Source organism: Macaca nemestrina, chromosome 2 (genome assembly GCF_043159975.1).
Source record: "Macaca nemestrina isolate mMacNem1 chromosome 2, mMacNem.hap1, whole genome shotgun sequence".
In the NCBI taxonomy this organism is placed as follows: domain Eukaryota; kingdom Metazoa; phylum Chordata; class Mammalia; order Primates; family Cercopithecidae; genus Macaca; species Macaca nemestrina.
The window spans coordinates 105,678,810-105,690,552 of NC_092126.1; the positions used below are offsets into that span (position 1 = coordinate 105,678,810).

Here is an 11,743-nt window from a genome sequence, read left to right on the forward strand (position 1 = left end):
CAGCTTTCAGAATTAAAAATCAAAACTCCTTGCAGTGTTACTAAGAGCAGATCAATACTTCAAGAAAACTTTGTTGTTTTAACATAGGAGAGCAGATTATTTTGTTTTCTATCATTGTATTTTTTTTTTCTTGAGATGGAGTCTCGCTCTGTCTCACAGGCTGGAGTGCAGTGGCACAATCTCGGCTCACTGCAAGCTCCGCCTCCCGGGTTCACGCCATTCTCCTGCCTCAGCCTTCCAAGTAGCTGGGACTACAGGCGCCTGCCTCTACGCCTGGCTAATTTAAAAAAAATTTATTTTAGTAGAGATGGGGTTTCATCATGTTAGCCCAGGATGGTCTTGATCTCCTAACCTTGTGATTTGCCCACCTTGGCCTCCCAAAGTGCTGGGATTACAGGCATGTGCCACCGCACCCAGCCCTATCATTGTATTTTTAATATCACAGCTAAATTTTTAGAAGGACTTATAATTTCCTTCTAATTATAGCCAACTTGATCACACACAAAAATGTCTTTCATAAATTCATGCTTCACAAACATTTTGTGATGTACACATACCTTCCACGACATCCTTAGACTTTCTGCTTTGAATTATACTTCCTCTTTCTTAAATAACCAGTCATTTGACTTTCAGACAAAAATTTACCACACATAATTCTTTCCCATACAAAATTATTCTTTTTTCTTTTTAACTCTTTACCAAAACTATATCCTCATACTTACAACTTTCTTTACATCTCTCTCTGTCCTACTTACTGGTTTATTTCTATCTTGTTTATATTTCCTTCCCAAATTCATATTTTGAAATAACCTTTAATAACCTCTGAACTTAGAACACGTGTTTTTTTTATTCTAAATGAAGAACACATTTTTATGCCTTTCTTACATTTTATCTCGTAAAAATCTTTGGCATGCTTTATATACAGAATTTTATATATTAATTAGAATTTTCAATTCTTAGTAACCTTAATTTCTAGTGAAAACCTAGGAAGCAAGAAATTTTTAAAAATGTTATGACAACATGCTTATTTTTGAAGTGTTTTTATTTTTATAGATTTTGGAGATGCAAGTGCAGTTTAAAAAACAGATTTAGGAGGTACAAGTACAGTTTTGTTAAATGAATATATTGCATAGCACTGAAGTCCAAGCTTTTAGTGTAGCCATCACCCAAATAGTGTTCATTGTAACCATCAAATAACTTATCAACCCTCACCCTCCTTCCACCCTCTCACCCTTCCAAGTCTCCAATGTCCATTATTCCACTCAATATGTTCATATGTGCACATTATTTAGATCCCACTGTTTGTTGTTGTTGTTTTTGAGACAGAGTCTCATTCTATCACCCATGCTGGAGTACAGTGGTGTGATCTCGGCTCACTACAATCTCTGCCACGCAGGTTCAAGCAATTCTTCTGCCTCAGCCTCCTGAGTAGCTGGGATTACAGGCACCTGCCACCATGACTGACTAATTTTTGTATTTTTAGTAGAGGTGGGGTTTTGCCATGTTGGCCAGGCTGGTCCTGAACTCCTGGCCTCAAGTGATCTACCCATCTCAGCCTCCCAAAGTGCTGGGATTACACTGCACCCAGCCTAGCTCTCACTTCTAATTGAGGACATGCAGTATTTGACTTTCTGTTTCTGAGTTATTTCACTTAATAACCTCTAGTTTCATTTGTGTTTTTGCAAAAGACATGATTTTATTCTTTGCATAGCTGAGGAGTATTTCATGATCTATATATACCACATTTTCCTTATCCAATCATTGATGGATATTTAAGTAGATCCCATATCTTTGCTTTTGTGAATAGTGCTACAATAAACATGTGAGTGCAGATATCCTTTTTATGTAATGATTTATTTTCCTTTGAGTAGATACCCAGTAGTGAGCTTGGTGGATTAAATGGTAGTTCTATTTTTAGTTCTATGAGAAATATCCATACTGTTTCCCATAGAGGTTGTACTAATTTACATCCCCACCAATTGTGTTTAAGAATTCCCTTTTTTCCATATCCTCACCAACATCTGTAATTTTTTTGATAATAGCCATTTTTAATAATAGCCATTCTCATTGATATAAGATGGCATCTCATCTTGGTTATAATGAACATTTCTCCACTGATTAGTGATGTTGAGCATTTTTTCATCTGCTTCTTGGTCATTTCTATGTCTTCTTTTGAAAAATGTCTATTCATGTCCTTTGCCCAGTTTTCAACAGGGCTATTTGTTTTTTGTTGTAGTTGAGATATTTTAGTTTGTTGCAGATTCTGAATATTAGTCCCTTGTCAGATGCATAGTTTGCAAATGTTTTCTCCCATTCTGTAGGTTGTCTTTCACTCTGTTGATTTTTTTTTTTTTTTTTTGCTGTGCAGAAGTGTTTCAGTTTAATTAAGTCCCATTTGTCTATTTTCATGTTTGTTTCATTTGCTTTTGAGGACTTAGTCATAAATTCTTTGCCAAGCAAAAGGAGCAATTTTGAACTGTCTGTCACATATCAGTATTTTATAAATGAGAATTTTATTATTTTAGAAACATTTCCCCATAATGTAATTTGTGTGTATCTCAAATATACTTAGTCTTTCTATAAAATTTAAGAAGCCAAGGAAAAACATATTTGTGTTCAACAATTTATGTTTTGGAATTTATCTTATTTGGAAATGACCTGGACATTCAATGAGTATCACTTAATATAACTTCAGAATTTTAAATCATACAAAAATTCACTTATAAATCTTTATTCCATTTACATTTACCTAATTTATTTATTTTTATCAATATTACCTAAATTACTTATGAAAGCTGAGATATGAGATAAAGCTACTCATCATTTCAAGTAATTTCCCTGTTAAACATGTGTACAGTCTGTGAATATCAGGTGTTCACCTAAGTAAGAACTTGAAAGTTAATTATATGGGTATTTTGCTGATAACTTAAGAGACATAGCTGTTTTTATTAAGCCAACACTATTAAATTAGTCTTACTTGTCAAAGAGTTACACAAACAGAGATCATTATGTTTTTAGGCTGGGTTTATAGTTTTATTATCTTAAAATATCTAGCAGAGACAAATATAATCCTATCTGACTAGTAAACCCAGACAAAAATGTATGCTGAAATTCTGAAGACATTTTTATTTTTATTTCATCAACAAATTTAAAACAAGCTTATTTATTAAAGAAATAATTACGTCACATGCACTAAAAGGCATTTGGGTTGATTACTCCATAATTTATATAAGCACTCATTTATCTAAGCCAATCTGGATAAGGGATTTCTAGCTGACTATGGCAGATTTACCATGCAGACGCAACATACAGAATGTGTAAACACATATAGATACACATACCACAATAAAGATCTTATAGCTTTCATTTTAGAATTTTAGTCATGAGATAGTAATACATAGTAATATATACTTATTGGTTTATAAAAGATAGTTGGATCCAAATTATATTTCTTAGAAAATGGTGTCTGTTCATATAGCTAATTGTTATTTACCCTGATAGGTAGTCTAACAAAGGCTGTGGACCAAAATTTTGAACAAAACAGTTTGGTTTTCTTTTTTTAAATCTCTTTTGCCCCTTTACACCCCCTTCTTTTTTTTTAAATCAGTTTCAAATGAATTTAGAATGAAACATTCAATTGTTTATTTTCAGCTTGAATTGTATAAGAAAAATCAAATCTCCAAATAGACTTGGGTTTTTTAGTAACAAATCTATGCTTTGTTTTTTGTTTGTTTGTTTTTTTAACAAAAATGGGCCACATTTATTCAACAGAAGTAGTTTTAAAATATAGGAAAAATAGAATTCTATTATTACAAATTGCTATATCTTGGGGAAATCAAATATTTTCCAGGAGAATATTTTATAAATATTGACTAAAAAATATATAGTAAACCTTACTAACCAAGTATAATAAGGAATTTCAAAGGCTGTTGAACTCTACAAACTACTAAGATCTGATTCTTTTTTGAAAACTTTTATTTATTTATTTTTTATTTTTATTTTTTATTATACTTTAAGTTCTAGGGTACATGTGCATAACATGCAGTTTTGTTACATATGTATACTTTTGCCATGTTGGTGTGCTGCACCCATCAACTCATCAGCACCCATCAACTCGTCATTTACATCAGGTATAACTCCCAATGCAATCCCTCCCCCCTCCCCCCTCCCCGTGATAGGCCCCGGTGTGTGATGTTCCCCTTCCCGAGTCCAAGTGATCTCATTGTTCAGTTCCCACCTATGAGTGAGAATATGCAGTGTTTGGTTTTCTGTTCTTGCGATAGTTTGCTGAGAATGATGGTTTCCAGCTGCATCCATGTCCCTACAAAGGACACAAATTCATCCTTTTTTATGGCTGCATAGTATTCCATGGTGTATATGTGCCACATTTTCTTAATCCAGTCTGTCACTGATGGACATTTGGGTTGATTCCAAGTCTTTGCTATTGTGAATAGTGCCGCAATAAACATACATGTGCATGTGTCTTTATAGCAGCATGATTTATAATCCTTTGGGTATATACCCAGTAATGGGATGGCTGGGTCATATGGTACTTCTAGTTCTAGATCCTTGAGGAATCGCCATACTGTTTTCCATAATGGTTGAACTAGTTTACAATCCCACCAACAGTGTAAAAGTGTTCCTATTTCTCCACATCCTCTCCAGCACCTGTGGTTTCCTGACTTTTTAATGATTGCCATTCTAACTGGTGTGAGATGGTATCTCATTGTGGTTTTGATTTGCATTTCTCTGATGGCCAGCGATGATGAGCATTTTTTCATGTGTCTGTTGGCTGTATGAATGTCCTCTTTTGAGAAGTGAGGAATTCAACTTACAAGAGATGTAAAGGACCTCGTCAAGGAGAACTACAAACCACTGCTCAGTGAAATAAAAGAGGACATAAACAAATGGAAGAACATACCATGCTCATGGATAGGAAGAATCAATATCATGAAAATGGCCATACTGCCCAAGGTAATTTATAGATTCAATGCCATCCCCATCAAGCTACCAATGAGTTTCTTCACAGAATTGGAAAAAACTGCTTTAAAGTTCATATGGAACCAAAAAAGAGCCTGCATCTCCAAGACAATCCTAAGTCAAAAGAACAAAGCTGGAGGCATCATGCTACCTGACTTCAAACTATACTACAAGGCTACAGTAACCAAAACAGCATGGTACTGGTACCAAAACAGAGATATAGACCAATGGAACAGAACAGAGTCCTCAGAAATAATACCACACATCTACAGCCATCTGATCTTTGATAAACCTGAGAAAAACAAGAAATGGGGAAAGGATTCCCTATTTAATAAATGGTGCTGGGAAAATTGGCTAGCCATAAGTAGAAAGCTGAAACTGGATCCTTTCTTTACTCCTTATAAGAAAATTAATTCAAGATGGATTAGAGACTTAAATGTTAGACCTAATACCATAAAAACCCTAGAAGAAAACCTAGGTAATACCATTCAGGACATAGGCATGGGCAAGGACTTCATGTCTAAAACACCAAAAGCAATGGCAACAAAAGCCAAAATTGACAAACGGGATCTAATTAAACTAAAGAGCTTCTGCATAGCAAAAGAAACTACCATCAGAGTGAACAGGCAACCTACAGAATGGGAGAAAATTTTTGCAATCTAGTCATCAGACAAAGGGCTAATATCCAGAACCTACAAAGAACTCAAACAAATTTACAAGAAAAAAACAAACAACCCCATCAAAAAGTGGGCAAAGGATATGCTTTGTTTTTTTGTCTGGTTTGCTTGATTAGTCAATGTGGGTAAGAAAGCACTTTAGCAGGTTTTTTGTTTTGCTTTGTTTGCTTTTTCTGGGCATGGGAGACAAAGCCATTTTTATGCCAGAGAGACACCTCATATTATTGCTCTGAGCTTAAGATTTTGACCTGTTTAATCTGAGAGCCTAACTTATAAACATTTATTTATGTTTTGGAATTTATTTTATTTGGAAATGACTTGGACATTCTATAAGTATCATTTAATTTAACATAACTTTAGAATTTTAAATACATGGTAATATATACTTATTGGTTTATAAAAGATAGTCGGATACAAATTATATTTCTTAGAAAATGGGGTCTGGTCATATAGCTAAATGTTATTTACCCTGATAGGTAGTCTATTTTATTTTAGAATATAAATCCCTTAATTAACTGTTCCTCACCCTAAGCAATTGTTTTTCAGGCAAACTAGAATTTACATTTTGTGTCTAGATTGTTGGTTGTCATGGAGCTGTTGTAAGTTGTAAAGCCATTAGTTTGAAAGCCTTTTAAGACTATAAAAAAAATCTTGTCTGGAGTGCCATAAGCAGTGTGTTTATCTCAATACAAGTAGAAAAATTAGCAGATTCAAAGTCGGCAGAAAAAAAATAGAGATATAGAAAACTTAGAAGGCTCTACATGTTAACTCTGCAGTTACAGTTTCTAATTCAACTTTAAGTAAAACAAGCTTGGGGAGTTTGAATGATCCCCATGATGGCCACTGGTTTAAAAACATGGCCGGGCATGGTGGCTCATACCTGCAACTCCAGTGCTTTGGGAAGCCAAGGCAGGAGGATCACTTGAGGCCGAGAGTTCATGACCATCCCGGGCAACATAGTGAAACCCCATTTTCACACACACACACAAAAAAAATTAAAAAAATAAAAAAATGCATGAGGAAAATCATGTAATTGGCAGGAGTCCCCAAAAACCTGGCATGGCTTAATGTTTGAGAATATCATTTTTGTTTTATATTAATCTCTCAAGAGTGAAGAAAATTCTATAATTCCTGTCACGGAGTTTGGACTGATGTTTTAGATAGTGGTGACTGTCCTCGTGGTTTTTAATTGGCTGTCTTGTGCCCACCATTTAGAGTGTTTATTTTTGCTCTCAGAAAATGTTTAGAAACAAGCAAGGGGGAAAAAGGATCCAGATGATTTACAAATGCACATGACCAAACCCAAATGAAACAAAAAATAAGGGTGTTCACAAAAATTTTAAGCCAGGCATGCAGACCACACAAAATACCATACCAGACATGCAGACCCAGACAAAATGTAAATTCTGTAGAAACGAAAGGACTCAAATCAGAAAAGCATTGCTCTTATTCCAGATAGCACCTGCCAGAAAAGACAAAACATCTTGTATTATCTCAGAAAGTGAAAAAGAATTCACTGAGGGAAGGGAGTCCAAGAAATAAAAAGGATATTTACTAGCGCAGAGAATGTAACTCATGGCAGCATAGAGCACAAAGGGCTCAGTTGATACTTCACTTGATACCAGGGGCTGCCGATTCCTCTGAGGTGGGTGCACTTGGGTCCCACTTCTGAGATATCATTTTATTAATCTAAATAACAAACAGGGAGGCTCTAAGAGAAAAATGTTTATTTGAGAATAGGGCACTGCAATGGGAACACATGTGCTGTAGGAAACTATGTGTATATTTAGGGAGGCAAAGACACAACATTTTAAAGAAAAAATGAGGATAATTACATGATTGTTTTGGAATAATTATCCTTAGCTACAAGAATCAATAATAAGAGTGGTGCCAGTACAAGATTAGATAGGCAGTTGCTGGGCAGATGTCCTTGCAGAAGAATTTTTGTGTGTGTAAGGTTGTGATGGCCTTTGTGCACAGCTTTAGTTTTTGCAATCTTTTGTCATAATTCTTGTTATCAGGTATTTGTGCCTGAGAACTCTTCCTTTGTGGCGTTTCTTGGCTCTATTTATGAGGATTTTAAACACAAGTGACTTTGTTTTTATTTTGACAACCTTCACAGCCCCAGTCCAACGTGATTGGTGTCCTTATAAGAAGAGGAGAAGAGACAGACAGACATACACAGTGGGAAGATGATCTGAAGATTCACAAATGGAATGCAATATGACAACAGAAGCAGAGACTGGAGTGATGTGTCCACAAGCCGAGGATTGCCAGCAACACCAGAAGCGAAGAGAAAGGCATGGAACAGATTCTTCCCTAGAGCCTTCCCAGAGAGGAGGGCCCAACTCACACCTTGATTTCAGACTTCCAGCTTCCTGTGAGAAAATAAATTTCTGTTGTTTTAAGGCACCCAATGCGTGTTACTTGTTTTTTTTTGTTTTTTTGTTTTTTTTGAGACGGAGTCTTGCTCTGTCGCCCAGGCTGGAGTGCAGTGGTGCGATCTCCACTCACTGCAAGCTCCGCCTCCCGGGTTCACGCCATTCTCCTGCCTCAGTCTCCCGAGTAGCCGGGACTGTAGGCACCCTCCACTGCGCCCGGCTAATTTTTTTTTTTTTTTTTGTATTTTCAGTAGAGCAGGATTTCACCGTGTTAGCCACGGTGGTCTCCGTCTCCCGACCTTGTGATCTGCCCGTCTTGGCCTCCCAAAGTGCTGGGATTACAGGCCTGAGCCACCGCACCTGGCCACGTGTTACTTGTTACAACAGTCTTAGAAAAAGAATACAGACTCTACTAAAAATAAAATCATTGGCTCAGAAAAAAAAAACCATAAGCACAAATAAAAATTAAATGATTGAGTTGCAGTGTTATGGAGTGAAAAGGTCAGCAAATGCTATCTTCCACAAACAACTATAAAACTGAACAAAACTGTAAAAAGAATCATTTCAGGACTTGGAATAGACCAAAGGCAAACAACAAAATGAAGAGCATTTATTTATTAAAAACTGCTGAACTTTGGGTAGGAATACTAGGAATCTAGTTTTGCTTAAAATGAAGTTTGAACATGATTATAAGGGAAAGAAGGAAGATGTTATCTCATGCAGCTATCATCATGCTAGAACTTCTCATTCATTCTCAAAAAAATTTAAACACACAAATGACACATGAATATTTTCTCATGGCAAAATAGTAAAACAATATCAATACAATGAGATTCCATATTGATTCTCATCTTTCATTCTCATTTCTTTTCTTTGACAGTAATGCAGCTAGGAAGATAATTTATATTGTGCTTGTTTTGATATTAAATAAATAATATCACAATGTCCTATATCACTGCTGCTGGAGCCACATCTGCAAACTCCGGGGTCAGTTCCTGTGGCTGCAGCGGGGGAAGCGGGTGCTCCAGTAACCCACCCAGGGAATGATGATGAGGTGAATGAGAATGAAGCCACAGTACAGTGACTTTGCTGGGAGGAGACGTGTGTCTGTGAGAAATGCTCTGCAGAGTTCTTTAGCATCTCTGACTTTCTGGAACATAAGAAAAAAATCACATTAAAAATCTACCTGTTCTCATCATGAATGACAGGGAGGGGCCAGTGTCTTCAGAAGACTTCTCCAGAGCTGTACTTAGTTACCAACCACCCAGTCCAAGCAGTGAGGATGGGCACAGGGAGAATGGTGTCAGCCCAGGGGACAGGAAGAAACCAGTTATGAACCTTGTGGTGTACCTAAAGACAGAGACCGTCCTGCTGCCCTCCTCCAAGATATAAGCTATTTACCCAAAAGCAAAGTGGCTAACACAAATGTAAGCTTGCAGGCACTATGAGCCACCAAGGTGGTGATGAATCAGCAGAGTGCAGATCTGCTGCCTGTCCCAGTGCCCATTTGTGCTTGAGCAGATCCTGTGTCTGCAGCAGCAGGGACAGCAGGTACAACTCACCCAGCAGATCGCATTCAGGTGCACATGTGGACCTCCCATGCTCTCCACTTTGGCGGTGGGAGAGGACCCTGGGCAGCCGCATATCCCAGCAGGTTTCTATGGCTGTGACTTTGCTCAGCCAGAAAGCTGGGAGCCAAGGTCTGTCTCCGGATGTGTTGAAACAAGCCAAACTACTTCACGCCAACATCCCTTCTGCCAACATTTCTTCTGCCAACATCCCTTCTACCGCCAGCTCTCTGTCCCCAGGGCTGATGCCCTTTGCGCTGAAGCCAGATGGAACCAGGTTGTTCCCAAACATCATGTCTCCTCTCCCAAGTGCTTTGCTTCCTCAGACGCCAGGCTCGGTGCTCTTCCAGAGTCCTTTCTCCACTGTGGCGCTAGACCCATCCAAGAAAGGGAAAGGGAAGCCACCGAGCATCTCCACAGTCAACGTCAAACCCAAAGACCAGGCGGTCCTTTACAAGCACAAGTGTCAGAGCAGTCTTCCTTCCATGTTTATCTGAGCCCAGCCAACCTATGTCAAAGTTGAAGTTCCTGGCATGTTTGTGGGACCCTTAACATTGTCCCCAGGATGACTGCTTTGTTAGCCGCCCAGCCATGCCCACAGGCCCAGCCACGCCGACAGCGCAAGCAACATGGCTGCATGTGGTATGGAAAGAACTTCTCGTCCGCTGGCGCTCTTCAGATTCATGGGTGGACTCACACGGGAGAGAAGTCTTTTGTATGCAACATTTGTGGGCGAGTTTTACCACCAAAGTCAGTTTCAAAGTCCTTTACATGATCCATGGGGCGAACAATAACTCAGCCCGCTGTGGGAGGAAGCTGGCCATGGAGAACACCATGGCTCTGTTAAGTACAGACAGAAAAAAGTCTCAGAAATGTTTCCCAAGGAAATCCTGGCCCCTTTGGTGAACGTGGACCCTGTTGTGTGAAACCAGTAGACCAGAATGCCCAGTGGCAGTCTGGCCATGAAGACCAATGAGATCTCTGTGATCCGGAGTGGGGGTGTTCCTAACCTCCTGGTTTCCTTGGAGGCCAGCTCCACTGTGAATAACACCACCGTCTTCGAGATGGATGGCTCCCAATCAGACATCAGTGCAGAATGTGGAAAAACCAGGTGTTACTGACAGCGTTCCCTCACTTCCTGGAAGAAAACAAGATTGCAGTCAGCTAAGCTAAAGGAGAACTTGCATGGAAGGAGAAATGCAGACACAGTGAAATCTCTAGAATCTGCTTTTTTGGTAAACACTCATCTCCTGTTTTCTTTTTCTTACTGATATGCAAATGATGTTTTTGAAGATTGTGACCGCAACCTCAGGCAAGTCCTACAATCACGACTGTTGCTATGTTGCTTTGCAAAAAATTGAAAAATCAAACAACAAAAAATGTTCATACCGAAACAAATAAAGACTAGCATTAAAAAATTTTTTGGAAAGAAGTGGGTCTTGCAAAGTAGCTTTTGTACTTGTGACAAACTGTATACATAGAACCTTTGTACAACCTAGAATTTTTTCCAAAGACTGGTTACCTATTTCAAGGTTGAACCACTGGAACTTATCGAACCCACATGGAAAAGACAATGACTTAGCCTAATTGAGGGGAGAGGGGTACTGTGTACTTCCATGATGACTATGTGGGTAAAAGGACAAGGTCTGCCATCTATTTAGGGGCCTATTTATAGACCCCAACCCTGTCCCCATCTTATTGTTTGTTTTTTTGAATGTACTTAAAAAAAATAAAACTAAGGTTGTAGAATTATAAAATTGCTTCAACTTTTTTTTTTTTTTTTTTTTTTTTTTAAAGACGGAGTCTTACTGTTTCACCCAGGCTGGAGTGCAGTGGCATGATCTCAGCTCACTGCAACCTCCACCTCCTGGGTTCAAGTGATTCTCCTGCCTCAGCCTCCTGAGTAGCTGGGACTACAGGCATGCACCACCATGCCTGGCTAATTTTTTTGTATTTTTAATGGAGATGGGGTTTTACCATGTTGGTCAGGCTGGTTTCAAAATCCTGACCTCAAATGATCTGCCCACCTTGGCCTCCCAAAGTGCTGGGATTACAGGCGTGAACCACCATGCCTGTCCTGCTTCAACTTTAGAACCATAAGTCGGATGCCCTCAGATGGACTTACGGTAGTCCTTAG

The 11,743-nt window shown here is 38.4% G+C and overlaps 1 pseudogene; it reads left to right on the forward strand.

Moving 5' to 3' along the window:
- The first annotated feature begins 7,880 nt into the window (after positions 1-7,880).
- Positions 7,881-11,148, forward strand: LOC105480617 (sal-like protein 4 pseudogene; annotated as a pseudogene).
- The last annotated feature ends 595 nt before the right edge of the window (positions 11,149-11,743 follow it).